The following is a 7,338-nucleotide window of genomic DNA, read 5'->3' on the forward strand; positions in this document are numbered from 1 at the left end:
TTGATATTGTGACCTTTCTTGATCCATTACCCATAATCCTCATAATTTGTGGTTTGTTTGAAGAGCCAACTTAGGTCAAAAGCCTAAGTTGGGGGTGTGGTGAAAAGAGAAGGTAAATCAAGAAGTGTAAGGAAGTCCCCTTAACCCATGGTTTTGAGAAAAATGGAACCCCTCCATAAAAAAAAAAAAAAGAAGAAAATAATGAAAAAGAAAAAGAATGAACAAGTTGTGGAATAAAGTTGTGAAAATGCAAGAAGAAATGGGGTTTTCCAACAATCCATGGAAGATGAATAATGGATGACTTTTAAGCATGAATGAGCATAATGAATAAAAGAAAAGAATGTGTTGTTCACACCACATTTCATGAGGATTACAGCCATTGAGCCTAAATGACCATACTTTGCACTCAGCCCCATTACAAGCCTTGAAAAGACCTTTTTGATCTTGAGTGAGGTGAAACAAAAGTCGATTGGAAAATAAGGGCAAACTTATGGGTGAAATCATGCATTGTGTTCATCTTTGTGAGTGTGAGTGTTGATCTTGATTTCGGAGCTATAATTGATTAAACCATTGTGAGTGAATATGGAATCATTCTTTGTGCGAGGGAATTTAAACACCTTTGTTGAGCTTAAACTTGCATTTGAAGCAAGTATTGTGAGCTTGAGATTCTTTGGTAATGGTGAGTCACAACTTGAATCTTTGAGTGCACAATTGATCCTTGCATAAGTAAGTTGAGTCTTTTTGTGTGCATTCATGATTGAATATGTGTTAGCACTGTTTGAGACATCCATTTTGAACTACTGAACTTGAGTCTTACGTGAGGACAAGCAAAAGTCTAAGTTGGGGGTGTTGATGAGTCCACGATTTGGACTCATTCTGGGATTTATTTTTAATAGATTTAGTGTCCTCAAATGCATATTTTGTGCCAATAACTTATGTAAATCCTTGAATTTTAGGTATTTGGATTAAGGAACAAAGCATGGACACTACTAATGCGCAAAAAGAAACAAGGGAGCTGAAAGAACGAAGAAAAGAAGGCATGAGGATCGCCTAAACTATTGGGCGAGTCGCCGAATGGCCATGAGTTCGCCTAATGTTCCAGAGTGCCAAGCCCTGAAGGAGAAAATCAAATTGGCAATGGAAAGGAGCAGTCGGCGAGTCGCCGAACGGTTCCGCAATGTAGTGTCATATCGCCCAAAGTTACAGAACTTGAAGATGTTGAAGAAATTGGCAATGGAAAGGAGCAGTCGGCGAGTCGCCGAACGGTTCCGCAATGTAGTGTCATATCGCCCAAAGTTACAGAACTTGAAGATGTTGAAGGCCAAAGCAAAACGGCAATGAAAATTACCAAAGGGCGGATCGCCGAGTGGATCAGCGATCTCGATTTACTGCGCCGACTGATCCTTCGCAGTACATTTTTGGGCCACTATAAATACATTTTTAAATTCTTTGTTTAGTATCTAATATTCAATAGTTTTCAGTTTTATTGAGTTTTTGAAGTTTAGAGCTTAGAACTGATAGAGAGACATTTTTTCCTTAGCTTTGAAGATTTCCATTTCTAAGAAATTGGAAGTGGGTGTTGAAGATTCTTCATCTTAGACCTCTGTAAAGACAATATTAATCTTACCCAGTTGATGAAAACAAAATTTGGTAACGATTTCTACCTTTTTTCTATGTCTAGCTAAAACCCCAATTCTTGGGGTGTGATTATGTGATTATGGGTTGATTTAACTGCTAGGTATTGTTAATTGATAGCTTATTTGTTGTTTAAAGGTGATTTCGTTCAGTAATTGTAGTTGTAAATACAATCTTAATTTTGTGTTTTTGGTTTGCTTGAGAGAGAGGTTTTAAAACCAAAATTACTGAATCGATGGTCTGTGGGGTATTGGGTTGTTACGGGTTTAGCTCGAGAGAGTGAACCCTAAACCCTTTTCCACACATTCAACTCGAGAGAGTGAATGGACTAAAGCGAAGGTTGTGCTTAATTGCTGCTTATTGGTGTTTGAGAGAAACCAATTTGATTCGGGGTAAATTGTTCGAGAGAAAGTTTATCCCCACTAAAGTCTAGGTTATTCACTGATTTGCTGCAGTTTACTATCAATTGTAATTACCCGGTTGTTTACCTTATCCCATAATTCAATCACATCCCAAGAACCCGTCTCTATATTCGTATTTTTGTGTTATTTGTTGTTTTAGTTGATAATCGACTACAAACCCGTTGATATTTGACACTTATGTCACCCCAAACTTGAATTATGTTTTTCTTCGTAAATGTTTTTAGCTATGATTGACTTGAGAAAATTCTTGTTTTTCTATTGATTCTCGATTACAAACCACTCCTTTAGGACTCGATCCCAACTCACTAGTTGGGTTATATTACTAACTAATAATCGTTGACGCTTAGTATTGGATGAACTGTCTTTGAAACTTTATTAATCAGTGCTCACAATGGACGGGAAGGAAGCCCCATCATGGGCTGATCTAAACACATCCAAGCTAATGGAATAAGTCAATCCCCTCACAAATCTGTGAACTCGCTTCTCCTCATTAGGGATATTGGATAGGGCATGCCTAGATAGCTTATAGAAGTGAGCCTTATACTCAGTAACAGTGAGGCTTCCCTGCCTCAAACTCTCAAATCTAAGACGACTGTCTTCTCTCACGTACCAACGAATGAAGCGGTCATAAAAGACACTGGCAAATATCTCTGAAGTCACTAGTGGAGATCCAATTGGCAAGGACCCCCAATAAACTCTCCACCATTCTCTCACTGCCCCACAAAACTCGAGAGTAGCATACTAGACTCCATGTGACTCGACTAACCCCACAATCTCCAGTAACTCTCGCCAAGTGGTCAAGAACTCATAAGTCTCCTCTCTCTTTCCACACAGAAACTAGGGTGGATCCATCTTCTGAAACCTCTCATACTTGTGGTGCTCATCCTCTGTCAGAACCACTAAGGTATCACCTTGAACCCTAATTGCCGATACAGGGAAAACCTCAACCACGGGACTAACTAGTGGTTGACCCACCTGAGCTATTGGAACTTGATGCTACTCTAGGTCTGAGCCCCTATTCTAGTCTGTGAACCTCGTGTGTGCCTCTTGTACCACCACGCTGAGTAAAGTTCTCGAGCACACCAACACCCTCAATAAGGTATTCTGAAGCAATAGTGCAGTGGCATACTCTGGAGGAGCCTGGTCTTCTCTTTCATCAACCTCTGGCTGGTGTCACTCCACAAACACATCATCTAGGTCGGGTTCGATTCCTACCCCTAGCTGGGGTCTCAATAACTGGCTCAGGCACTACCTCTCCTTCACTACCACCAATAGAAGATCTAGTCCTCGCAATCCACCAAGATATCATTCCACACTTAGTACTAGATAAAGTAATCACTCATCATAAGAAGGAATAAACAAAAAGAAAGTTTCCTAATAGTCTTCAAAGCCTCTCGAAGATAAGTACAGACATCTTCATACGACACGTGAGACCTATGAACTTGGGCTTAGATACCATCTTTCATGACCAAAAATGGACGTGATGACACTCGTCTTATCCCGCTAAGACAAGTCAGCCTAAAACCTAAATAATAACGATAAATGCGGAAGCAAAACAAGAATAAAGGTCCAACACCATATAATAATATGGGAAATCATAATCAACTTTAAAAAAAACCCCAAAACATGATTGTCACGCGTACGAGACTCTAATGTATTATAATAGAAATGAATAAAAATGCAAGTCTCAATGTCATTGTTTCTAGAGTAGAACAAGTACATACATAAGGAACAAGAGGATTTTATAAGAACACAGTAAAGCCTAGGACGAAGTATAGAGGAAGGATAATCATGAAAATCAGGGCATGTAACCAACAGAAGTGTAGAAGCAAGGAGTGAGTACCAAACAACACAATACTCGACAAGAAAACTACTAAATACAAAGTAAAGTAAGAATACGGATACTACTAACACTCCAAATGAACCTCTACAACTACAACCCACACAAAATCAATCAAACCTAACAGTTCATAACGACACTTCAACTTTTATAGATCATCAACATCAAGTTCATCAATTACAAGTTCCACGAATGAACTCATAAGTTCACAAATGGTAATAATGTGCAATGCAAAAAAATGAAATGCCATGTAAGATAATGTATGTATATCCTAATGATACACACTCGCTCTCTCAGTCCAGGACTCACGGGGCACTTATTTATGTGAGGCTATTATATATATTTAATCATCAGTTTCCTCATATTTGATCTTTTAATTATCCTTTTTGAGCATTAATTTTATGGATTGTGCTAAATAGTGTATTTTATTTGTAGGAGTAAATTGTTGTAAAGATGAAGAAGTTTTGAGCTAAAAACGAATTAAAGATGAAAGATTATAGAAGAAAATCAAGCAGACAGCTTAATGGATTAAATTTAATATATTAGTCGTGATACATTGTTAGTTACAAGTTGATACATTACTAGTTTGACGCATATGTGTTGGCTTTTTAGATGTGTGTATCAATGTGTGGTTATTATAAAGTATCATGTATATGTTAATTCGTTCTTCTTATTTTTTGTAATGTATCATTATAGAGGCATGGATAATTAAGACACACTTTTTTTTAATGTGTTTGTTAATGTATTAACGATACATTGCTAGTTACAACTTGATAAATTACTAGTGCGCCGCATATGTGTTGGCTTCTTAGATTTGTGTATCAATGTGTGGTTATTATAAAGTATCAGGTACATGTTAATTCGTTCTTCTTATTTTTGTAATGTATTATTATAGAGGCATGGATAATTAAGATACACACTTTTTTTTGTTTTTTGAATGTATTTGTTAACATATTAGTTGTGATACATTGCTAGTTACAACATGATACATTACTAGTTTGTCGCATATGTGTTGGATTTTTAGATCTGTGTATCAATGTGTGGTTATTATAAAGTATCAGGAACATGTTAATTCGTTCTTCTTATTTTTTGTTATGTATCATTATAGAGGCATGGGTAATTAAGACAGACTTTTTTTTATTTTTTGAATGTGCTTGTTAATATATTAGTCATGATACATTGCTAGTCACAACTTGATACATTACTAGTTTATCGCATATGTGTTGGATGTTTAGATCTCTGTATCAATGTGTGGTTATTATAAAGTATCAGGTACATGTTAATTCGTTCTTCTTATTTTTGTAATGTATCATTATAGAGGCATGGGTAATTAAGACACAAAGGTATGAAATGTATCAGTCAGTTGATGTGTATCTGACACATATAATTTGTTGTGGACAATAATATGTATTAGCCACTAAGTGTATTTATGGTCCATTAAGAATACTGATAATAATGTATCTTGAACTTCTTCTTTTTTTTAATGATACATGAAACAATGCTTCTTTTTAATGTATTTGGTACAATTACAGCTATGTATTAGTGTATTTTTTGGAAGACTATTGTTGGAAATTGAAGACATCTGGTAGGAAAAATTCGGATATATTCAAATTGAGGTACTTCAATAGTGAACATAAAGGATTCAATGCCGAATAAGGACAATTGGTCAATTCCAGAATGCATTTTGGAAGAAATTGTCTTGCCATCAAGATACAAAAGGATGCTTGGACGACCAAGGAAAAGAAGGGAGAAAAATCCAGATGAAAAGCTAACCACAAACATAAACTGTTGCGGGCGTTGTAGATAAGAAGATCACAATCGAAGAACTTGTACTTTCTTTTTCAAAAGATGGTTGACGAAGTTTTTATTTAGAATATTGTGATGTTTCAGATTAATAATTAATAATTTTCAAATTGTAACACTTCAATTTATAGATTTTTTCAGTGTTACAAATATATACATTACAAAGTATTGTTAGCTTATTAATTGCTGATACAATAAATTGAGATGTTACAATTTTCAATTTTATCTATATTTCTGATTGATAATAATTTGTTCACATTGTAAAGAGATGTAAAATTTTAAAATTTTGGTACAAGCTATTATGTTCCAGATACATTATTTATATAATCTATGATTTTATGTTTGATAATAATGTATCTAATACAGAGTGATCACAAAATGTTATGTGTAAGCTATAATAAAGTGTAGATATTAATGTATCACAGCGAAAAAAATTAAGTTATAAAGTTGATACATGTTTAAGATATACATGGTAGTGATTTATATCAAATGTATCGTGAACAACTTACAACTAATGAAAAAATATGATTGTGTGTGTATGCATTGATGAATTTGATACTTACTAGAATTAACAACTAAATATATTGAAAATTAATGTCAAAATAGACAAGATTTGGAAAAAAAACTCTAAAACTTGAGTAGAAATATCTTAAAATAATAAAGAAACACTATTGTATCAGCGATGTATTGGATCAGTAATAACACTAACAATTATTAATTTAAGATCAAAATAAAGGAGATAGATTGAAAATCTATATTATTGGCCGAGATGGGCGTGTAATGACAGATCCAACTTTTTCCTTATTTTTCTTGAGCGTTTTTTCAACAGTAGATTTAGAACTTGAGCATGCATCCTTCTTCGACTTCTCCAATCTCAAATTCTTCATGAATGATAGATTGTTTCTTTGTTTAGATCTATTTTGAATAAAATCTTCATCGTCAGAATCAAATATACGATGTACATTATCGTAAGTGGTTGAAACTATTTAAACAATCTCAATACTAAAAGATGGATCATCATCCATATATATCAAAAATTTATAGATGAATAAGAAGTACCATTGACAAATTTAAAGAAAACGGATGAAGAAGAAAATGAAAGCGAAAAAACGATGAAGAAGAAAATGAAAGAGAAAAATTGATGGGAAAAAAAACAAAGAACAACAAAGTGAAGAAGATGAAACTACCTATTAACAGGTTTGAAATTGGTTTTCAGAAGAGAGAAACCTTTTGAAATTCAAATTAGGATAAAGTGATAAACGTAATGGAGAAATTAATTGAAAAGATCATGGAAATAAAAAATGGGAGAGATTTGTGGAGTGAAATTAGGAAGTGATAAACATGGGTTTGGGGAGTGTGAGTTATGTACCTAGAAATTTTGTGTTGTTCTCAAAATAAGGGATTTTGGAAAATTTTAGAAATGGTAGGGAATAATGAGAATTATGGAAAAACAAGGTGTGTATATAGGTAATTTTTCCTTTATAATATGTATGAAATTTGATTATATTTTGGTGCAAGTTATTCATTATGGTTTAAAAAATAAACACTAATATTAATTCTTTTTGTATAACTAAAATATATAAAGTTAAAGAGAGAGAAGTAAAAAAAAGATTTGTCCAAAAAAATTGAACCGGAATA

This window comes from Solanum tuberosum, unplaced genomic scaffold (assembly GCF_000226075.1).
Source record: "Solanum tuberosum cultivar DM 1-3 516 R44 unplaced genomic scaffold, SolTub_3.0 scf00275, whole genome shotgun sequence".
NCBI classification, from domain to species: domain Eukaryota; kingdom Viridiplantae; phylum Streptophyta; class Magnoliopsida; order Solanales; family Solanaceae; genus Solanum; species Solanum tuberosum.